Source organism: Acanthaster planci, linkage group LG02, assembly GCF_054643075.1.
Source record: "Acanthaster planci isolate LZ-2023a linkage group LG02, COTS_SCS, whole genome shotgun sequence".
NCBI classification, from domain to species: Eukaryota; Metazoa; Echinodermata; class Asteroidea; order Valvatida; family Acanthasteridae; genus Acanthaster; species Acanthaster planci.
In genome coordinates this window covers 25,044,507-25,069,852 of record NC_141778.1, presented here as the reverse complement: position 1 = coordinate 25,069,852, position 25,346 = coordinate 25,044,507, and the positions used below count along the sequence as shown (strand labels likewise).

At 39.6% G+C, this 25,346-nt stretch overlaps 1 long non-coding RNA gene across 1 annotated transcript; it reads right to left on the bottom strand.

Annotated features, from left to right (window-relative positions):
- Positions 1-3,517: 3,517 nt before the first annotated feature.
- LOC147800064 (uncharacterized) lies at positions 3,518-23,996 on the bottom strand. Its single transcript, XR_015424421.1, has 3 exons — positions 23,936-23,996; positions 20,615-20,908; positions 3,518-13,651 (listed from the first exon to the last, which is right to left on the bottom strand). It is a non-coding gene; the product is annotated as an uncharacterized LOC147800064 (long non-coding RNA).
- Positions 23,997-25,346: the final 1,350 nt, after the last annotated feature.

Sequence of the window (25,346 nt, the reverse complement as noted above, 5' to 3'; positions counted from 1 at the left end):
AAATTCGAGCAAAACAGAAAATTGTTAATGAACAATCAGTGTGAAATAGAAGGGGATTGAATCTTATACTGATGTATTACAGTTGTTTCCTTGTGACTGGTACTTTGTTGCATATTCTTGCAACATCAGATGGAACTTGGCATATAAAAACTGCAAAATTCATAGCACTTTTTCTCTGATTCTGACATAAATTCATCTTTGATAATTCCTAAAAATGCTGTGGAATATCTTGTTAAAGTGAAAGGAACATCATTTGGAAGACAATTCATTTGCAGCTTGTTGTCTCATCAGTTCCATCTTGCATATTTTTCCAAGAAGATGCTGCACCTTTTTGTTTTTATTTTTGGAGGGGGATTGCCCTCGTAGAGAGCAAATAAACAAAGAACTTTTAGCCTGTCTGTCGGTGCAGACAGCATTAAAAACACTAGAAAAAGGGGAAAATCAGGTTTTGATCAACTTAAGCACAAACATTAACATTTGTTTGTGACATGTAATTTCTAATTGTAGGTTTGACTGAACAAAGTAACACGACATATTTGTTCAACATACGGTATCATTTGACAAAGAAATCTATGTACACATGGCAGTAGGAGAAAGTCTCTCATACTCTAAACTTGCTGAAATAATGGAACTTCTTCATGCAAGTTCTTATTGAATTGTTCTTGGCAGCTTGGACTTTAATGCATACCAGAGAAACAAGTTAAGTATAGCAACTACAGCAACTCATTTCCAGATCAGTGCTTCAAGTTTGAGTTACTCATTTACATCACTCGCCGTCTTACATGTACATGTATGATTTGCTGGAAGGAATCTTAGGAGCAGACAAATTGCAAATGGCCAGTGGTGAATAATAATTTCACACATTGCAAGTTGTAGTTTGCTGACAGTGAACCAACCCTTTGTGAGCACATTAACTGTACATGCACACTTATTGCTCATTGAATAATGACCACCTCCTTGTTGGGAAAGGAAGAGTCTGATTGGATTTTACAAGTCACATGATGCCCACACAGAGAAAATGCATTTCACTAGAAATTTTTCTTGTGTATTCCACTCCATGAACATCTGAATGGACATGCGACATATGGCCTCAAAAGGATAACATTTCCTTGTAAAAAGAATCAGCCATTTCTCTACACCATTGGCTAAAGGGGCCCTAGAGTCCCCCCCTTTAACTAGACCCCCAATTGGCTAAAACCTTTATTGTTCTTAATGACGTGCCCCCTAGCTGGTACTTGGGCCTTCTTGATTGCCCAAAGCTGGTGATGGGGCTGAATTTCTCCTTTATCCTCAGAGCTCCTACTGCAATCTTCACTTTTCTCATCTGTGGATCTATCCACATGCAGTATATCTGCCTCAGGCATACAGCGTATCCTCATATCTGCTCATTTCCTAATCTTTACTCTGTGAAACACTGCAGAACATTTTCTCTTACTGGTAAATATTGTATTGCTGTAAAAGTTTGAGTGGAAATCCATTGCCCCAACTGGATCAAATGATTCCTGTGTTGACTTCAACAGTTTTATGCTCATTCTTAAAGTTTCCTTTTATCAGCATCTTTAAGGAAGGACATCGTACATTATACATTGTATCAAAGCGATAAATCGGGAAGGCAGGGTACAGGATAACTAGTATACGGCTGCAAGAATACGGTGAAACCTTCATATTAAATAATGCAAAAAACACATGGCAGAAGTCATGTAAAAACCAGCGAGGAAAAATGTATTTCCGATATTGATGAATTTGGCCGTGCCTGCAGAAATGGCTAAACTTTCAAGGGTGTACGTGTCCGTAATGAATACTTAGAGATAATTGTCATGCAATGCTCGAACAGTTGTTTCCTCTTCATTGCTTGAAAGGATACTGTCTGTCAGTTATTTGGACGGAGGTTACATCCACATTGGGCTCCTCTCCCATACCAGAATGCTAGATCTGCCTGGCCAATCAAGTCATTTCTCAACTCAACTCTCCTGACAAAATCCTGTACCCTGCCAAGAAGCAAATGTAATGTACTCTTCCTGATATGTTTCCGTTCTTTTTCCCCCTAAAACTAACTTGTCACAATGGCAACTGACAGCACCTCGGCAATCTTCTGACAGCGTGGGCTTCTGATAACAACCCCATCACGGATGCCTCAAGTTGATGTCAACCCTTTGGAACTCTCATCTTTAAGACTGGCTGCAAACAACTAAGAAAACTGCAAATCCATGGCATTGAAATGACACCATGCATGCATTTATGTTTGACAAACGCATCTCTTGAGAATGATGGTAGAAAAATGGTTGTCTGGTAGAAAGTCTCCATTTATTACTTGTCACCAGTCAACAGGTTCTCCTGTTTCGGAATACGTCGAGAATTGAAATGGCCAAAGATTTGTGGAACTATCAATACTACTAGTACATTACAGTTCAGTAAAGACTAAAGCAAATGATGATGCCATGGATTTGCTGTACTTTTTGATGCAACAAAATGAAACCAGGCACATGTTACTTCATGATTGAAATAAAGTAAAAATGATTGAATTGTTGAGTTGAAGATTGCACATGGATAAACTCAGGAGCATTCACTCTTGGTTGATTTTTACCTAAGAGATGGTGGTCTCTTTTACCTTTTGGACCCAACGAGATACACTGTATTTGAATTACTGAGTTTAGAAAAGACACATTGAAAGAAAGGACATGTGCCTGGTTCATTAGTTTTTAAGTTACTTTAATTAAATTTATACTTTGTATAAACAGTATTCATTTTTTTGATCTACACTAGCACATCACGTACATGTAAACATACATGCACATTTGATTTCCAACTTTTGTAAATCAGTGATGACATTGACATATTGTGTTTAAATGTAATTTGACATTATTTGATTCTACAACTGGACTTCATCGCATTTGCTAAAAATGGTTTAAGGCAAAACAAAGAGAGGTATTAACCTACTACATTCTCACTTTGGCAAGATAACAGTCTAAGAATGTGATAGCAAGTTTAGAAGTTCATAGCTCTCCTTCATCTAAAAATGACTGTATGACCAGTCAACTTACACCTTGCCAAAAATGGTATTTTACCGCTGGTTGAAGTAATTTGTAAGTTATTTAAATAAAAAGAAATACGAAGTTGAATAGATGACCAGTTGAGCAAAGTATTACTACAGTTGTGTGATGTGCTAGTGTAGATCTGTATCAAGTGTGACAATAAAAAGACGTTTGTTGTTTGGTGTGAGTGATGTTGCCTGCTGTCCATTTCACATTTTTACTGCAAAAACAGTGTGTTTTTTGAAAGGGTAGGATTTCTTTTCCCATAGCATTTGAACAATGTTCCTTGCAATTGATGGTACCATATGTCAGAACTTTGATGCCTTTTGTTAACCGTCTCTATCATTGCTCGTAAAAAATAGTCTTTATTTAATTGAATTCAAGTTTTTGTGCATTATTTGTTGGAATGGACAGCAGGCCTGTGTTAGATATTGGATTTTAGACACACTATCCCTAGCAATAAGTTACGTATTTATCAAAGACCGTAAAGTGCTACAAAGGGGAACAAAGACTTTATTACAAACTTTTTGGAGCCATTCCCAAACACAAATTGGCGTATTTGTACAAAGTACTTGTGTTTCCATATATGAGTTGGAAAGACAATTTCTGTTGCGCCCTCATAAGCCAGTCTGAAAGCAAGTTCTAAACACTCATTTCAGTTGTGTAAATTTCAAGCAGCCTGACAGTGAAATAAAAAAGTTAAAGAAACAATTGCGTTGGTTTTTTTTTTATTTGAACTTGACCTTCACTTTGAACTTGACATTGAACTTAAACTTGAACTTGAGTGGTCAAAAAAAAAAGCACCCTAGCGCATACAAGTCCCCCCTGGTGTGGGCCACGTGTCCCCGCCCACAGACACCAACAGGACCAGTGAGTTGCCCACTGCATAAACTCGCAATCAGTTGTTCTTGATGTGTACAAACTCTCTTGATCTTAAATGCCTAAGTTGACTGCAACATAAATAAGAATCCCATAAACTCCAACAATTGGTTCACTTTTCCATGCAGCAGATGGCAATGTATTTCCACAACTCTAACGATAGCAAAGAAAGGAAAGTTCTCACGACCAAACTCGTAATTGCTTCCATTTGATATTTCAGTTGTTCACAGTGAAATCATGGTCACGATCCTTTAAATGAAATGTTCACCAATTTGTCAAATTTGGTTTGTTTTTCTGAGACAAATTTTACGTCTTCTGATTCCAAGTCAGTTTTCTTAGTCCCTTATTGTGTGTAACCATCACTAGTTAACTCTACAAACTGCCGATTGTTTACGTTACAGATCCACGGTCAGTTTGACTGGTTTTTTTCCTGTACACTTTCTCAGCCTCTGTTTGAGGTCAAACTATCCCCTGAGGGCTTCCAATTCCAATGTAATAGAGTGCAATTTGATTTGTGAGTTCAAAAAAGTTTTCTGATATCAGATTTGTTGGAAAAAGGAATAAAGCTCTTGGCAAAGTAAAAAACTGCACCTTTCGTTTCGGTTTTCAAGGACCAAATGTATCGTAACTTTATATCGTAAGTTGATAAATATTGCATCAATTTGTTGTTTTAATTGGCACCATTTCAACTAAAAAAGGTTACCACAATACTTTCCTCAGCACTATTTAATTTCTATCCATTTCTTTATCAATAAAAATTCAGCCCTGCATTTGAGAAAGTCCAGTTTTGAAGCAACTTCCAAGAAAGAGTTTTAGAAGGACTTAAGTGTTTTTCAACTTATTACCTTTGCTCGCTCTGTGTTCCAAGGATAAACACTTTTGAAGCAACTTTTCAGAAATGTTTTGAAATGTAACCACCTGAGCTCATTTAGGGTTTTAGTTGAGTAAAACTCAACTCAGACGAAACATTATTTGTGTTAAGTTCTCAGCAATGTGTTTTACTATTTTATTCAAGTGACTTTGGAAAAATATTGTAATTAACAAACCACAAGCACATATCCAAGCAAGTGGATACTTTTATGAATAAAACATGTTTCAGTAAAAAAAAAAAGAAATACAGTCATTGTGACCTTATTTTGCTTGTTACGTGCGAGTAAAGCAACTATTGGCAAGCTTCTGCCCATGGATTCTATTTCAACTAAAAAGTTCCTGACTTGCTTTTCTGGAAATAGTCAATGTCCAACTTTCAATAACTCCTGTGTACTGCTTGTTGTAAGTACAGCCAACTTTTTCAGATATCCACATAGGTTCTTGAAGACCAAAAGAGCTGAATTAAGGACAGTAATGAAAGTGCAGACATTTCCATTTAAATTGTATTCCTGTTTTTAAGCAGTACATTTTGCCTGCTATGCCCTGGTGTGTCGTACCTTCTGAGCAACCATGCTGCTCGGTGACTTGGTGGACAATGTGGTAGCAATCTGCCTGTCGGTACCCATAGAAACTGTGGCATCCAATGACACGGGGTTAGCCTGTCCCGTACTCCATGCTAAATTTCATTGAAGTTTTCATTAATTCATGCACTTTACGATTACATCCTCATGTGTTGCTCTCATACACCCTTACAATCTCATGGCAGTTTGGTGTACACTGGTCTACATAATCACAGATATTGCACATGCTCACATGCTAACTTGAACAGGGCCCAGGAAAAACCGTACTTTAAAAAAATGCATATAACTTCACTGACTCCATGCCTGAACGAATTTAGCTTTTCAAAAGCATATGATTTGACCTAGGGCGTGATACATCATAATAGCTTATCAAAAAATGGATTGTTGATTGTATGTTGTGGCAAACTTGTTAACTGTAGATTTCATGATGTCAAGAATGATTCAGACTACTGTGCACCTCAAAACGGGTTACCGCAAAGAAACGTGCTGCAACGTAACATGTGAGAAACAGTCAACATCCCCACACTAAGTGATACTCCCACAATATAAGGATGCAACAGTTTGACTGGGGCCGCCAGCAAAAAAAGTTGTAATTTGATGTCTGAGAAATGTTGGATGTGTTTTCATGTACAAAGCTGACAGTTACATGTAGTATGTGTAACCCTAGTAAACAGTAAAGAACAGATTAACTGTGGAATATCACATGAAATTGAGGACTGAATTCCTCCCTGATGCAAGGACTTGGTGGTACACTGCATTGTGCATGGCTTCTAGCCATTACCAAAGACTAAGGAACCCTGCTCCGGTACTCAGAGGGACAAACATGATCCACAAGTCATATGCAAGAAGGCATTTGCGCACCGTAATGCAACTTTTTCACCTCAAATGTGCAGTAAAGTGGTTGGACAACTGTCAAAAAAAATGTTGGAGTGTTTTTGGAATCGCACAATGTGCCTGCACATGTCTGCTCTGAGGCAGACATTTCAGTCAAACAGGAACCACCATTTCTAAGACTAATGACACTTGAGTCAGTGCGGCATATGCATGATTTTCGTGTTCCTTCCATTTGAGGGGGTTGAGGAAAGGACTTCAGTTAGCAAGTTCACCAAAACAGCTTCGACGTGCACTAAAAAACAAGAGAAAGAACTTTGGCCAAGTATCTAATGGATTTTCCTGGGCCCTGCTTCAAGTTCACACAATAACACTATCAATGAATGCCTTTGACTTTATTTCTACTTGCTTAATTAATCCATATATTGCATGAAGACCAAAAGCCAGGTTCTGACAGTTCTGACCACCATGTTAGCCACTGCTAAGTTATTTGTTGGAAACGGTGACCAAAAAATGAATTCAGCCAAGGAGATTTAAGCTTCTCAACTAGTCCCTATGATTCGCTTACTTGTTTCGATAAATATCTTTATCTTCCAATGATTATTCCACATCAAATACACACTATTACTTGTCACCGGAAACAACTTCAACTTATCAAATTTGTTACCATTCCAGCCCCACCTTACGGTGTGCATTTATCACTTCAGTTGGATTTGTCCTGCCTCAAGAAATGGCAAGCAATGTATTGTATGCAGAGAAAGCAAGACGCATTTATTGCTTTCACTTTTTCTGCAATGTAGGATTTCATTTAAGTGACAGAGTTGTTAAAAAGTATCACCCGCTGCAATTTTACTCAATACATTGCTTGCTTTTTTTATAGGCAGAAAAACCTGTCTGATTAGAAATATCATCTGCAGAAAAAATACATTCACAAAAGAAATGCTAACTTTAACTTTTGTCCTGTATCATGTTTCATTGAAGACAAAATATGCCAATGTACAAAGAAGAAAAAAGACTAGCAGCCCTACATAAGGTCCACTATCTCTGAAGTTAGATTTACTGTAAGGTCGAACCTCGTTAAGAGCACTGTTTACACAAGATTCTGCTTATAACAAGGACAATTTTAGGTCCCAATCCTTTGTTTTTCATTGTTTTCATGCCTGATAATACAAGGTTCCTGATATAACAAGGTAATTGACCAAGTCTGAAGGACCTCTATTTATTCCTATCCACTGTGAGGTATTTTTTTATCTGACCATATTACGAACTGACAACCTTAAATTACTGGCTTACTGACAGTGCGGTTTCCAGAACATTGACTATGAACACTTGAAGGAATATCTCCAAGGAAGATTGCATCAGTTTTCAGAGTTTGAGACAAACCTAGTTCCTTTCTTTAAAAAAATTAGAAAGATATCTTTGAGATTGACAAATGTGACTTGCATGGAGCATGATAGTCTTCAGTCCAAGGCAATACCTCTTGCTTTATTATGTTTCAGTTGGTTTTTCAGTGGGGGAAATATAGAAGTCAATACATGTACAAACTTGCTGCATGTAGATGTAGAGAAGGTCCAACCAAGTTTCAGTAATTTCACTCGTACCTTGTTTCTCCAAAATGCATGCAGTTGTAAACACAGTACAAATGCATGTACATACTTCAAACTGAGTGAAATCTTTGACCTCTAAAATTCCAATACTTTTTAAAGTCTGGAATGGAATTCCTGGCAGAGGAGTGAGAACAGTTTACCAAGAGATTTGACTCTGGCTATTTGAAAATACTTCCATTTCAGGACATGAGTTAGGATCAAGGACTTCTTAAAATCTACTTTCCATAAGCCACATTTACATCGTCACCAATATGGACTTAGCCACACAATGTGAACTCAGCCCTAGAATGTTTTACAATGTATGAACATTAGCCTTTGCTGAAAATACCATACGTGGGAATTCATTTCTTTAAGAAGTGGTTCTACTGTCACCAATCCACTGACATATTTTTCATGTTTGAGCAACTTTTTTTTGGTGGTGGTGGTGGTGGCGAGGGCAAAGTTTGTTCCATTTGGATATACTACAGAGGTAGGCATTCATCATCAACAGCAAAGCAAGACCAACTGTCTTCAGAGGTTTAAAGCTGGATCAGAATACTAGAAATACACTTTTAAAACAAGAATTTATTTGAATTAGAATCTGGTCATTTAGACAGTCCACTTGCTAAACTATGAATTTCAATGTACATGTACATGCAAGGGGAATGGATTTTTGTCCAGGTAACTTGTTGATATTAGAATTATAATGGTACACTTGATCAAGGCATTGACAATTCCTGCAACTCAATCAGAGGAAAATATCAGCATACAAAGCCAGGCAAGTCAGATGAATGAATTCTTATTCATGCCTGGGATGAAGTTGACAACATTTAGCTGATAATCTGCAAAGACTGGAAGTTGATGTGAGGAGTTTCTCAAGCTGAAGGTGTAACTATAAAATGGATCCAAGGAGAAGTCAACTGCAGAAGACAGACTTCCCCACGGTATCATTTCTAGGGACATGATCTCTATGGACAAGGCTCTGGAGTTTTATTGATACATGGATTGATGAAACACCCGGTACCTGTCACTCGCTGACAGGATAAACGATGTCACCTTTCGTAAGAGCATCCATACATGTGATGTACATGCTGTGTAAACCAGCACAAGTTGATTGTACATACTTGGTAAAAGCAGGCATCATATGACTATACAGCAAACAAGTGCTGTTTGTTGTAACAGCAATCAAACAAAATGAACTTTTGTCTCTCTCTACCCGACCTTCAGTGGGTGTCTGTGAAGATTGTGCCTGCTAGATGCCTGTAGATTCTGGCAAGAATGGAGCTAGCAAACCCTAGTCCCTGACACAAAGCTCATGTGTCAAGATGCTTCATCAACCAAGCCATTTTGGCCGTCTTTACTACCAGCAGTGGATTTTTTCAACCTATCCATGCAAGCCTCTCTCCATCGCATAACCTTTTTACCTCATAAAAGAGAACTTTTGTTGCAGTATCTGCAATTTGTTTCTATCGTGTTCTCTGATTAGTATCAATTTTTTAACAGGTCAATGCCTTGATCAAGTGTACTGGTATTGCCGTGGACTGAAGACTATCTGTGCAATACTGTGTTTGTCTATGCAGCCAGCGTACCACTCCTAGCCATGAGATGTACCTTGGGTTTATCAAGCAACACATGAGGATGTTTACAGAGTGCATGAATTCATACCACAAACTTCAATTAAACTTACCATGGACCTTGTAGCCGGGACTGGCTCCCCGTGTCGATGCCACAGTTTCTGTTTAGGATACTGAGAGGCAGATTGGCAATCCAATCTCCCAGACCATTCACTCCATTGATTGAGGGAAACACACACCATTTTCAATTTGCCCTGATTCCATTTCTTTGCTTGTTGCTATACAGTACCGGTAGTTCCCCTCCCTGTTTTTAAGGGACGAGGAAATGATTGAGATACAAGTTACAATTTCCTGAATGAAATGAGTTGATTCTGAGAGAGCTTTTTCATTCTGGAATCAATCCAGTTCATTTCTGCCCTTGCTAGCTAGGATGTCATTCAGCAAGGATGGAATTCTGTTGTACAGAGCTTGAGCTTTGAACATTGTCTATTCATTTGAGAGAGAATAACATGAGATGACAGACTTGCATTTCTCTGGTTCTCTAGTCAACACATTGCATGCTGTAGCTCATAGCATGTGTATCTGTACAGTAGTTTTCCAAAACATTGAAATTCCTTCTTTTTTGGACAAACTCTGAGCCAGTGTGTGTTTGCTTTTTTGCCTGGAGTGAATGGTCTGGATGCATCGTCCACCCAGCAATCTAACAGCATGGTTCTCCCCCTTGACACACCAGGGACTTCTCCACAGAACTTGTGAAGGGGTTTGGCTTTCATTTCTTGTTTCTTCTTGTAATGCTACAAGCACTTTAACAAAGCAAAATTAGTCAACTGACTGCAATTGAATTTATCTTTTTCCAATTTCAACTTTGAGAGATTTTAAAGCTATTTCGTTTCCAAAATCTTTAAGAAAAAGGGTTGAAATGAAGGTTACATGTACTTCTTGTAGTTGCTTCAAAATCAAAACTGAGTAAAACACAAAAACCAGAATGAAATACTTCTTTTATCAGAGTGACATCAAAATTTCTGAATTTGGCTTATTACATCAACAGTAAAATGGCGGTTTGGGTTTATGAAAAGTTTGCTCTCTCATCTCCCCCAAAATGCTAATTATGTTGCTCATCAAAAAATGTTATTTGTACTTTTTTATTTACTATAGTTTTGGTCAAGAACTCTTTGTCACAAAAATGCTAAAAAGCACCCCCCAAGGGATGATTTCCTTCTCATATTTTCCTTTCCTTTTTTCATTATACCGGTAGCTCAGGTGCAGTTGATCACTTACTGGATTTTATTTCATTTGCTGCTAAGCGTTCATTTATCTTATAATTCTTTTTTCGAAAGAATTGACTGTGGACTGAGTAGGCACAACAAAAGACAGAAGATTGTTGAGTTATACCATGGAAGATACCCACAACAGGAGACTGAGAAAACTGCCTTAGAATCATCCAACATTCAAAATGTCTAAGAAAAAGGGAACAAAAGTGACCATTTGTAAACATTTCACTTTGCTGGATCCAAACCATGATCAACTGGAATTTCTGACTTATCGATGGAGCAATTTTGAGTAGGTGTGAAAAACAGTTCCTTTGATTTGCAATGTTAAGAGTCCAGGATACATGCATCTGCTTGTCAGAAAAGATAAACCAATTGTCAAAGTTGACAGGATCCTTACCATGTTGCTGCCAACCCCAGCATTTAATGATCTGAGAGTTGTAACACATCTTGAACAAACCGATCACAAGTTATGCAGCAGGGCAACTCACCGGAACCTGTCGGTGCCTGTGGACGGGGAACACGCAGCCCACACCAGGGGGGACTTGTATGCGCTAGGGTGCTTTGAGAGATTTGAGTTTGCCTGTTGGTGAAGGAAAGGTATGGTGCAACGTTAACAGTGGCTTCAAGATGTATAATCAGCACCCAGCACACACAAAAATAATTCTGTAAAAACATAAACTGGATCCAATGGAGATAAAATAGCAATTAACACAAACTTAAAATTCAGTTATACATCATAAATGAACATGTATGCTTTGAATATTATTGGTAGATTTTGAAAGACATAAAAACCTGATCAAGTGACATGCAATAATCTTCTTGTTAATGGAGTTGGACTTTTTCTGCAAATGTAATGCTTTCAAAATTAGATACGTTTTTTCTTTGCTTTTTTAAAAAGAGCATTCAACTGAAGAGGACTGGTTTTTACCACACACCTAAATTTGATGGAGTTGGATGTGAATGGAGATCAGTAAAACAAAAGTGTGGCTCTGAACTGACTCAAGAGCAATAACTTTAATTAGCTTCCTTTAAGCTAAATTTACTTGCACCTCAGTGGTTCATGTACAGTATGTTTTGAAGGAATAAACTACATCTTCTCAAGGTCTGATGCTGCTCACACTATTAATGAATACTACATGTATGCATACGTAATCAGAGCAAACTATTATATGATGTGATTTGGATGTGTGCCAGTGCTGATTATACTCAAGATGCTGGGCACGAGATTGGTAAACATTGAATGTTTGAGGAATTTGTCAATTTTCAAATATGTGGTTTTGGTGAATTTTTGAGGCAACTCAGAAACATCTCATGGGTGCATCAAATACACGTACGTCCAACTCTAAACCAGAGATATGTTTGAAAATCATCAACAGAGTAACAACCATGTAGAAATATCAGGTTTTTATACTTGAAGAGAATGCCCATGAAGAAGCAATGTGCAACTCCACAGTCTGACACCAAGAATGAAAAGTGGTTTTTCTCCAGAGACAGTTGGTACACTGTGGTGACTGTTGACCATTGATAACAAAGTGTGGTTTACCAATCTAGTACCCAGTCCCCCAACAGGCATACTGCCAGTACCAGGCAAATGTTCTCAAACAGTGAATACACTTACATGTAAGACAACCAGCCCCCTAAGAATACTGCACAAATGTTAAGGATTAGTGTCAACATAAACATTTGGAATTTTGTTCAGCTTATTTCCATGCAGCAGTAAGTAGTCAGCTGCCTGTACCCTGGTCCCTGGTACTTCTTCCTGAGTTCATCAGACTTGTTTTGCTGTGGTTATTTTCAAAATGCTTTTACGAGCATTTCAGTGATTCTATAAATGACCAAATTCTCTCTACCTCTACAGCAATAGAAAATTGAGATTATCAAAAGTACCTTAACTTTTACTGACAAGTGCGCACGACATATCAATTTTCTGAGATCAGATATTCAGTAGGGGGGCTGGTTAAATGCAGTCCAATTGCACAATGTTATGGCACATTCTGTGCATTGGATAATTAAACCATTTCTAGAGTCCTTCATTTTAGAAGTGTCCATAACACAGCATTGTTCATGTACTGAGGTTGTCCACAAGTCCCCCAAATGGTAACTTCAAGTTTAGGTCCAAAGATGTGGCACTGAGGGGACAGAGTTGGAAGTCAAATGAATCCAGAAAAGTCACTTTCTGAAACTCAGTTCCAGTGACCTGCTCTGATGTTGCAATCCATGTAGAATTCTAGATGTCTGACGCAATTGGTTCCTACATGTACATGTATCTTGTCATGGCAGTCAACAATGGCACACTGATCTTTCCTGCTAGGAAAGCGGTGTACGTGTACATGTACATTGCTCAACATCAAAGGCCATATGTCAGCAGTCTTCAATTATCTCAAGTCACAGGCTTCCTTCATACAGCCTTGTACCAGGAGGGATGAAAGTTACAATGTAAATGCAAATTGGCTTCAATATTGAAGTCAACACTTTGACAGCCCTTGTGTCTTGGACAGAGCAAAGGGCTTCAGAAGTGGCTAACCAGTCCAACAGTAGGAAATTAACAGCAAACTTAATACATGTAGAGGGGTTCATCTGTCCTTCTGGAGTAATGAGTTCCATGCTGTGTGACTGGCTGTCTCCTATGAGTTCCATTAGACTGTCTCCTGTGAGTTCCATTAGACTGTCTCCTGTGAGTTCCATTAGACTGTCTCCTGTGAGTTCCATTAGACTGTCTCCTATGAGTTCCATTAGACTGTCTCCTATGAGTTCCATTAGACTGTCTCCTGTGAGTTCCATTAGAGGAGTCATTTCACCGGGGCTGTCTTCCTTTGGAGGATATGTTCCACTGACTGAGTGAATTAGGGAACCTGGATGCAGTCCATATTCACCAAGTCCTCTCTCATGATGACTGATCCATGATACTGACTGCAGTGCCTGGGGCTTAGTACAGCAACATCCAGTGGGTTTTCCAGGGTGTACTTCCATGCGGCTTTCTGGGTTGGTTTGATGATCTGGGGGCAGCTGTCTTCCTTGACAGGGAATCTGCAGGAAAGTTGTAAGGAAAGAGATTAAATACTTTGTTTTATTGATCAAGCCACACTCTGATACTGTACAGCAACTGTCAGAGAATACATGTCCAGTGTACATACATGTACTAGCATTTCCTTCTTTGCAACAGCTTCAAGTTCCAAATGGTCAAATTTCCAGTTTACAATCAAATGTGGATATGTTTGGAAACTGGCCACACAGGAGATTTGTAGCACATTTACTGCCATTCCAAGGTACATGTGTTTCACAAGACGTGATTCAAATCTCCATAAATACATTATACTGTAATATTTGTTTCTAAATGGGGTACAGATGCAGATTGTTGTGTGTTCTTCTGAGTGACCTATGATTCTATACTACCCTCTGGTAGATCAGGAATTCCATGGGATACAATCGCACATGCGTAAAACTAGTAACGAATGCACATTGTTGGCGTTTCGGAATTGATTTATTCCCTATGCATCAATGGTCAGGGGAGACAGTAACAAAGTGCAGCCATTGTGAGGAAGATTTCTTCGTGACTCAGCTACATGTACTGTATTTGAAGTTGGCACAGAGGGCACAATAGTGCCAAAGGTACCATTAATCTTACAACAACAACAACAACAACAACCGCTTACAATGTTACAAAAAGGTCAATGTGTGACGCACTGCTTAAAGCCAAATCTAAATTTTTCAGAGATTCCCTTGCGAACTGCAACATCAAGGACGCCTAAAGACAGCCCTAAAGAAAATACCTTCAACATCCGACTGGGCATGCTCCCTTGCTAACAACTTCAGCCAATTCTTTGGAGACAAAGTCAACAAAATTCGGGCAAGTATAGACAGTGTTCACAACATAATGGCTACACCTACTGAAATATCGATGTTACACCACGACTGTCACCTGTCCAAACTTCACCGTATTGCTGAGACTGATCTCCTAGAGATAATACAAAAATCAGCCACCAAATCGTGTCGGCTTGACCCAATTCAAACCTGGTTGCTTAAACAACACCGACATATTTTTCTTCCTAAACTGACTGAGATTGTCAATGTCATTTTGTCATCTGGTGAGTCATTTCCCTGAGTCACTACGCGTCAGTGTGATTACGCATATTATAAAGGAGCCCTCCCTAAACCAAGATGAACTCAACAACTATCGTCCTGTCTCAAACCTCCGTTATTTGGCTAAGCTAATTGAAAAAGTTGTGTGCAAGCACCTGAGTAACCAGCTATCAGCCCCCATCACATTGCCAATCCCTTCCAATCTTCATATAAGGCTGGACATAGTACTGAGACTGCACTTCAGTGTGATACATGTACATGTACTACACTCACTAGATTATAACAAAGCTGTGTTCTTAATTCGATTAGAGTTCTTAATTCTATTAGATTTGTCAGCTGCATTTGACACACTTGACCAAGACATCATGCTGAGTCGTTTTCAGCATAGGTTTGGCATTAATGGTACAGCACTTAAATTGTTTGCTTCTTATTTCCAAGAAAGACTGGCTTACAGTATGTACATGTTGCTGGGGTTGATTCTGAGGAAAGGCTACTCTTGTCAGGAGTCCCCCAGGGCTCAGTCATTGGCCCTTTGACGTTTACCATGTACATCAGCCCAGTCTGTGATATTTTACGTCAACATGACGTCCATTATCACATTTATGCTGACGCCATTCAGGTTTAGTTGGAATTTGATCCGATGACTCCCAATGATGCAACATGCGCTCTGTTTAGGTTGTCAAACTGCATCAGGGATGTTCAATCCTTGATGATTGTTAACAAACTTCAACTTCACAATGACAAAACTGAATTCCTAATAGCCTCATCCGCTTACCATCAGAAGCGTTTGAACCACCTGACCCTCACTGTCAACAACAGTACAATTAAACCATCCCCATTAGTGAGAAATCTAGGCGTCACATTGGACAGTACAATGTCAATGACACCCCACGTAAACACCATATCCAAATCCATCAACTACATGTACCACATACGAAATACATGTATATCTAAGATTTGGAAATATATTGACAAAGAAACGTGTCATGCTGCTGCCAGAGCCTTAGTCCTGTCACGACTTGACTACTGCAACTCTCTTTTTAATGATAAATCCTACGTCATTAACAGCATTCCCATCCTACACTACAAGGACACCGACATCATCAATGATGGGGAAAAGGCTGAAGCCCTGGCTAATAGTTTTGCCAAAGTTAGTAGCAATGACAACTACTGGCCCTCTTGTATCACCACTAAGGAAGAAACGGAGAATTCATTCATAATTAACCAAAACAATGATAACATCATTAACGAGTCTTTCACCATAGAAGAGCTAAACTACATGTACATGTATGCAACTGATTCTTCAAAATGCACATCCCCTGGCAAAGATGGCATCAGTAACAATGTTATCGAACACTTCCCCATTAAAATCCGTGATTATCTCCTAATTATCTCTAACTTACATGTAATCTGGCATTCTTCCAGACATGTATGTCCCAAGCAATGGAAAGACACAATTCTTATCCCCATTCTTAAACCTAACAAAGACCCTTGCAATCCGTCTCCTTACAGGCCTATAGCTCTGACTTCATGTCTATGTAAAATCATGGAGCGCTCTTGTCTTTCCTGGTTTTAGAAAGCCACAACCTTCTTTCACAGTATCAGAGTGGTTTTCGCAAAGGTCGGAGTACCGAAGATCACATACTGAACCAGGAGTTTTCTATTAATAAAGCAAGATCTAACAGAGCGAGCACTCTTGCCGTTTTTCTGAATATATAAAAGGCGTACGATATGTTGTGGCGTAAAGGAATTTGTGATTAAACTGCAGGTTAAAGGTATAACTGGGAGAGTCACCCAATGGATCAACAACTTCCTCACAGACAGGACAATTCAAGTCAAAATCAAGAACTTTCTTTCGGCAGAAAGAATCTTGGATAATGGTGTCCCTCAAGGGAGTGTTATCAGTCCTCTCTTGTTAAAATATTGCTGTTAATAATCTTTCTCACAATATGCAGATGACATTGCCCTTTGGATATCAAACAGAGATATCTAGAAAAGAAAATCAAACAAAACCTCCACAGCATCAGCAGTTGGCATGACAAATGGGGTTTTAAGCTATCGGTTGCCTGAACTACATGTAATGCTGTTCTTTTCACCACTAAGATACGAGCCAACATCTCTTGGAATATCAATAACAACAACATTCAACTACAACCTTCAGCTAAATTCCTAGAAGTCACCTTCAACAATAGACTAACATGGAAAACACACATTGGCTATGTCATAACTAAATGCAGTAAAAGACTTAACATTTAATACACGTAGATGTATTTGTGGCAACACCAGGGGTCACTTGTATACTGCTCTTATAAAGCCTATTCTGGAATATGGGTGTGAAGTGTTTAATTCAGCATCATCGTCACTCAAACAAACCCTTGATAGTATTCAGTACCAAGCCCTTGATAGTATTCAGTACCAAGCCCTTGATAGTATTCAGTACCAAGCCCTTAAACTATGCACTGGTGCTATCCATGGTTCCCCTCTCTACAGACTTCACACTGAATGTGGGCACCCCTCTTGGCTGTTGAAAGTTTTTATGTCACTTTGTAATGGAACTAAAATCCATGCTCACAACAATCATCCTAATGATTTTTTCCATCAAGACAACTGGCAAATGTGCTGAAAAATGGTCTCCGTCTCCTCACAAAATCCCTTTTGAAGCCAGAATAGATCCCAACACCCTCACTATTTGTCCACTTACTGATAACTTCCCTTTTTGGCATTATCATACACCTTCAGTTTCTATGGAAATCATTTCCCACGTAACCCAGATATCCCTCCTGATGAAAAAGGAATATTTTCATGGAAATCATCCATACCACATTGGACGATTCACTACATACATGTACATACTGACGGATCTCACAACGCAACTACAAGTACATGTACATGGACCAATACTATTGGGTGCGGTATTGACATGTACCGGTACATGTACATTCCCCAAATGAACTACTCCAAAGGTTGTTGGCTGAATGACAGTATTTCTGTATTTGCAGCAGAACTCTTTGCAAATACTTCTTGCTGTTGAATGGATTGAGGATGTCAAACCCCTCCATACATGGACATGTATTTTTAGCGATTGTCTCAGTGCAATTCAAGCCATATCCAAACCCTTTACCCAACATAAAATTGTCTCCAATATATGTCCTAATCTCATCAGAGTATCCGGAATCAACGCAATATCGTCAATTTTGAATGGCTTCCTGGTCACTGTGGTATCCCTGGTAATGAGAGAGCAGATTGGATCGCTAAACTACTGATACCTACATGTATATGTACATGTACCAAGAAATAAATACATTGTAGATTACTGTATCTCCCATCTGAACAGCAAAATCAAATACATCCTCAAACAAAACCTAAAGGAAAAATGGGCCAAAACGATCCTGAAATTACATGTAGATCCTGTCAAGAACATCAGGTTTGAGCCTTCTTTTTCTTTTACATGCCTAGGAGTATGTAAAGGCTTCAAGAAATTCCTATAGATCACACTGATAAACACCCAGGTGGACTTTGCAAAGTACATGTACCGGGTATGTGCATGCAAGGACGATGCCGAACACTTTCTCCTAAAATGTAGCAAATTCATCCCACAAAGACAAACCCTCCAACAATCACTAGGCCTCATCACTGACACACAAATGAACCTTACATGTACATACACGTATCTTCTTACACAAAAGCAATACAGTTGCCATATCCTGAAATACATCAAAGAATGCCACATCAGTATTTAATCTTTTCTTTTATCTCGCAGGGGACAAGAGCTGTGAGCGGTTGGCTGGGCATAGCTTCACAATTGCGGTCAGACCACGGGATGCTAATGATGATTGTACAGTGTTGGCCAACGCAACTGTGGTTTCCTGTCTTTCTGGAGATGGTGACTGTTACCCCAAATGGACAAGCTACATGTACTACATGTAACTCTCAAATTCAGCAGCTCCCAACACCCACTGAGGAAGAAGTTATCTCTGAGAGCAGAGCATTTATCAGGAAAGCCTCACTAGAGTCAGAACTATCAGAGCGGGCAACGTCAATCATCCTCAGTGCATGGAAATCTGGAACCCACAAGCAATACTCAGTGTACATCTGAAAATGGAACTCATTTTGTTTACAGAGGAAACGTGATTGTATTTTGCCATCTACAAGTATCAATGAAGTGATTGATTTCTTGACTCAGTTGTTTGATGAAGGCCTTGGTTACAGTGCCATAAACTCGGCCCCAAGTGCACTTTCATAGTTCATTATCTGGAAAAAGAGGATTATCACTTGATGTTACCCATGGGTAGTTAAGTTTCTCAGAGGGGTGTACATTAAACCTCAGACCCCCTGTACCTTGTTATAATGATACACATGTACGTGGGATTCCTCTCTTTTCCTTAGGTACCGGTATTTGAGGTCACTTTCACCAGTTGGAAAATAAACACTGAAAATAGGTAGTTATCTTTAAAGTCTGGTTTTGAGCATGCGCATTCGTATTCCATGAAATTCCTTTGATCCATCCAGAGAGCAGGATAGAAAAACAGTTAAACATCGACTTTCTGAGGTAAGTCTTGTTCTTCTGTTAAAACAAATATTCATTTTAACCTATGCACTTTAACCAACCATGTACTTATATGCAAATGTTGAGGCGGTTCAGAGACAACAGTGAGGAATTAACCTCAATAAATCGGGACAATTACAAGCAATTCAATGTGGATCCACACTAGGGAATACCAAATCCTTGAGGCTGACAGTGCAACTCAGCGTGGATCCACACTAGGGAATGCCAAATCCTTGAGGCTGACAGTGCAACTCAATGTGGATCCACACTAGGGAATGCCAAATCCTTGAGGCTGACAGTGCAACTCAATGTGGACCCACACTAGGGAATACCAAATCCTTGAGGCTGACAGTGCAACTCAATGTGGATCCACACTAGGGAATGCAAAATCCTTGAGGCTGACAGTGCAACTCAATGTTGACCCACACTAGGGAATACCAAATCCTTGAGGCTGACAGTGCAACTCAATGTGGATCCACACTAGGGAATACCAAATCCTTGAGGCTGACAGTGCAACTCAGTGTGGATCCACACTAGGGAATGCCAAATCCTTGAGGCTGACAGTGCAACTCAGTGTGGATCCACACTAGGGAATACCAAATCCTTGACGCTGACAGTGCAACTCAATTTGGATCCGCACTATGGAATACCAAATCCTTGAGGCTGACAGTGCAACTCAATGTGGATCCACACTTGGGAATACCAAATCCTTGAGGCTGACAGTGCAACTCAATGTGGATTCACACTAGGGGATACGAAATCCTTGAGGCTGACAGTACAACTCAATGTGGATCCACACTAGGGAATACCAAATCCTTGAGGCTGACAGTGCAACTCAATGTGGACCCACACTAGGGAATACCAAATCCTTGAGGCTGACAGTGCAACTCAATTTGGATCCACACTAGGGAATACCAAATCCTTGAGGCTGACGGTACAACTCAATGTGGATCCACACTTGGGAATACCAAATCCTTGAGGCTGACAGTGCAACTCAATGTGGATTCACACTAGGGGATACGAAATCCTTGAGGCTGACAGTACAACTCAATGTGGATCCACACTAGGGAATACCAAATCCTTGAGGCTGACAGTGCAACTCAATGTGGACCCACACTAGGGAATACCAAATCCTTGAGGCTGACAGTGCAACTCAATTTGGATCCACACTAGGGAATACCAAATCCTTGAGGCTGACGGTACAACTCAATGTGGATCCACACTAGGGGATATCAAATCCTTGAGGCTGACAGTGCAACTCAATGTGGATCCACACTAGGGGATATCAAATCCTTGACGCTAACAGTGCTGTTAGCGTGTGCATAACATTATCATATCTAAATACAATTTGCCACGCATCCTACCTGCTAAAGGTGCCCTCCAATTGAATTGGTGTGTCCATTAACCTTGTTCCACAAGCAGGTGCTAGTCAATGAAGACAGTGAATGCAGGCACCAAGCAATGCCACCCCAATGCCAGGGGTATGATGCCATCCTTCAAGGTCAAGCTGACCTAAAAACTTGTGATGATGTAGCAGAAATTCCTTGACATCCAAGCAGACAGCATGGTGACGTGGAGAGGTGTGTGGTGTACTATGATGGTGAGCTTGGAGGTCAGATCACAAGCCAATACTCAAAGCTGGTAGTAAACTCCAGTATCTGTGAAGAGAACGAACAAAAAAGACAGGGCATGGTTTATGTGACAGGAACTACAGTTGTATCATTCATGTAGCGGTACCGGTGCTTTCACATTAAAAGATCACTAATTCTTGGGTACCGGTAATTTGAGACAATTCCACGCACAAGTGAACTTGATGCCCAACATTTGACATCATGAACACACATCCATGAACATGTAAATTTGTAAATCAAATAATTGAAAAGTGGTACTAGGCAGCAGACACAAAGAGCACACTGTAGAAATATCAATATACTGTGCATGTACATGTGTACGTGTATTTGTATGCATTAACCTGAATTCAAAATGTACATGGACATATATGCATGTACCAATCTTTGTACAGTGTACTGAAGTTCCCTTTACGATAAACAGTAATCCTTGCTGCATGGCACAAAATAACACACAACTCATAAAACTACCCAACAGCTCTTGTTTTATAATGCATTCAAAGTTATTGATAAAATAGCAGTTGGGATCAAGGTGTTTATTGCTGTCCAGTTGCTAATCCAAACAGATCCCATCTAAGCTTGGACGGTATTGCATTTTTGAATATTGCAATGTTTGTGATAAAAATATTGCGATATTCACTTATACCATGACATTCTTTGAAGTGGGGTATTACATGTACATGTACATGTAAGTGTGTGCCATCAAAAAGCAACCAAGCTATAAAGTGGTGACATTGACTGGAAATACCAAACAGCTACTGCAGACTTTCAGTCAGGCTCTAAGAGTAGACCTGAACCACAGTGATAGGATAAAACTTCAAAGGCTTTTGGCTGTTGAGTTGGCAGTTGTTTAAGTTTCATGTTGTAAACCAACTCCAAGTGACAATGCAGTACCGGTTGACACTGGATGGCTGGTACCACAAAAGATGGAGTGAATAACAACCATATGGGGGTTTTACTTTATTCTGGTTTGCTGTAGTAGCAAGAATACCATGGTATCCAAATTCCATTTGCCGGTATTTGCCGGTATTTCAGTATTTATGGACAGGACCACCAGTAAAAAGCCTGCTTCCATTTCGAAGTGGTTTATTCTTCCTTGATGTGAAGATACATGTATCTTTCTGATGATACATGTAAGTCAGCCATGCTCAGGTGGTGACTTTAGGGCCACATGTGTGTCAGTTTGCCATTACATCAAATAAGCCTCTTATTCTGGAAAATCAACAGCACAGTTGACAACTGAATGTGCAAACGTCTGATACCCCTCCAGAAAAATGGAGGGGGAAATATATTTCATTACAAAAGCCAAATGATGACGAGTCACATGCATTGCTATAGGCAGAGCCTCATGTATTACAAAAGCCAAATGATGACGAGTCACATGCATTGCTATAGGCAGAGCCTCATTTCTTTCATAAAACCCTTTCATAAAATCCAGTAGCTGGATTTTATGCCAAAACTTGATCTCTTTCTAGGTGTACTTCTGAAAAGAAATTTGCAATGCAAAATGGTCAAGCCGATATGTGACCAGTGTGGTTCCCTGACCACAGATTTCCCAAACATCTCTGTACATACATGTAATCTCAGCGGGAGTATACAGGTAGTCAGAATTCTGGGGACTGGCATCCCAAGCAACATAAACGTTCGTGACCCAAATATGCTGCTAATGAAGTGATCATCAAGGGGAAAAGAGGTAATTAAGGATGGCAGAAAAAACCTACATGTGTAGTAGTTCACAATATGTCAGTTACAGGTACATGTATTATCATACGGTCTTTAAGAGAAGATTTGCTTCAGAAAGCGCAAACGGATGTTTCATCTGGTACTCCAACTGGGCAGCTTTCAAAATACAAAAGCGTGGGGAACCATCAAAAACATGGAGAGCAGTGCCAGTACGGTGTACCATACGGAGTAGTACCAACGTAGCTCCACTACAACTGTACATGTACATGTAAGTGGAGCATTGTTGATGGTGACAGTTGGGACTGCTTCCTGGTCAATATGTGGTTCATGTACATGTACATCTTGTGCCCCAACTATATATGGGCTGCTCCTGCAGTTTTGTTAGAGGATCATGTTTGCCAATAGAGTTACCAGTATTGTGGTTGCAAAGTCCCAGCCCACATATTTGAATGGAGCAGGCGGTGAAAAGTTTAAGTGTCAATGCATGTGTCTAGCCCCACCAGTGTGGCACGGACCCTCGCTATCGGTCCATCTTTAGCCACACATCCGTATACGCAATTTGCGTGTCGGCGTAGTAAAAAGTTTGCCGCACCCTCTTAAAATCGTAGGCATAATTTTTTTTGCACATTGAGATGATCCTTAGCCTCTCCGCTTTCATAGCGCCATTTATTGAATGATTACACTCACGTTATTCTGGTATTTTCCAGTCTTTTTGCCTTCACCCACTCAATCTCACGGGCTTGCTCTCACGAAGAAGCCATCTTTAAAATAAGGTCGTTGAACACTACGTCAGTTGGCCCCTTATCATCTCGACGGCTGTTCCATGTCAAGACATATCTAACACACGGACTGAGCGATAAGATACTACATGTACCTTCCAAAACTTGGCAGCAGCTTAGATTTATCTTGACATGACAGCTGTCAAGATGATGAAGGGTTAAGTGACGTAATGTTCAATGACCTTATTTTAAAGATGGCGACTGTGAGAGCGAACCCGTGAGATTGAATGGGTGAAAGCAAAAAGACTGGAAAATACCAACACATGACTCCAATAAATGGCCCAAGAAAGTGGAGAGGCTAAAGATCATCTCCGTGTGCCAAATAAATTACGCCTTCGCTTACGAGAGAATGCACCGAACTTTTTCACTACGCCAACACGCAAAGACTAAGAGCGGTAGCGCATGCAGCGAGAGTCCGTGTAGTGGGGCTACATGTACATCAGATAATGATTGTGTATGCTATATTGCTAGCTTTATTTCATGCTGTTGCGCTGTTTTTTCGTCATTTTTGCGGATAATGGCTACTTGCCATCAATGCTATCGATAATAATGGAAAATATTGTGAAATCATTACTTTGGATGGAAAAAATCTCACATTTCTGGATATCCACGTTGTGCATCCCGCCGTTGCGTTTCCTGTCTGATATATAGCGCCCTCTGTTGAAAAAATGATCAGCGCCCTCTTCCGACATTGAAAAAGCAGCTCATAAATAGCGCCCCCTATTGGTAAAAGTGAGGGAGCCCTCTCTGGCAATGCTACTTGATGCTAGTTTGAAAGCGCCCTCTACTTAATAGTAAGAAAATGAAATAGCGCCCTCTATTAATTTAGGACAAATCAAACAGCGAAGCCACCTAAAATTACTATGCCGCCCTCTGTAACTTAGAGTAAATCTCATTTTTGTAGGATGGCGCCCTCAAATAATGGCCCCATTTTTATAGATTCAATAGCTTCCTCTACTGATCTTTGCCTTGGCTCGTTTTCTGCATTCTATGCAGAAACCTTTGAAAATTTGTTCATTTCAAAGGCGTTTCCATAAAATTCATAATGTGATTTTTTTCCTGCAAAGAACGCCCCTCCTGATACCTCTCAGGTAAAATAAAACATATGGGGAGGGGTAGGGTGGCAATAAATTTGGACTCAAACGTTATTATTCACTGAATAATTTTATTAAGTAGCTGTATCACCCTGTCTCTGCTTGTTATGTTCCATCTTACAAGCTTTAAGAAACTGATCCTTTCAAAATTGTTGTTGAAAGGTAATGGGACATCACCAATCTTATTCGCACTTAATTCAGAGTTTTCTTTAATATTTTAATACAACTATATCCTCATGCATATTCATAATCAACAAGAGGCAAACCTCTCACGGGACTGTAGGCACCATCATGTTTCCACCATTCATGCTGTTCGAACGTACACACAGAGAAAATACATTTTTGCAGAGGAACTAACTAGCACACGGGTATGTGTGAGTTTGTCTGCGTACATCTTCGAAGCAATCGAGGAACTGCCGCATGGGTGTAATGTGCACTTACAAGCTTCACCTCTGCAGACTCTTAACAATTAATTAGCATTTTTCTGAGCTTTTGTGCGTCTAAACAGGATAGGTTTGATTTTACAGAGTTTAAATGAATTTATGGAGCTGTAGAAAACATAAATAACACGGCATTTTATTCAAATGAATTAATTTTAAGGTTAAACCTCAGAAAATGAATTTTCATTTTACAATAACTCAGGAATACTACTGACTAATCGGCTATCCAACCTGAAACCCTGTTATTAGTACACAGTAATCACGAATACCACGTCGACTTTCAACTGACCTTTTAACCAACACAACACATGTACACATATCATCTATGTTTGAGAAGACATTGATCCCAAATACATTTTTTAGGAGGGGGGGTCGATTTTCAATAGATAGATAAAATGTCTTGGGCAATTGTGTATTAAAACAAAGTTAACAATAATTCTTAAAAACAGGTAATGTTAACATTATGCATTGT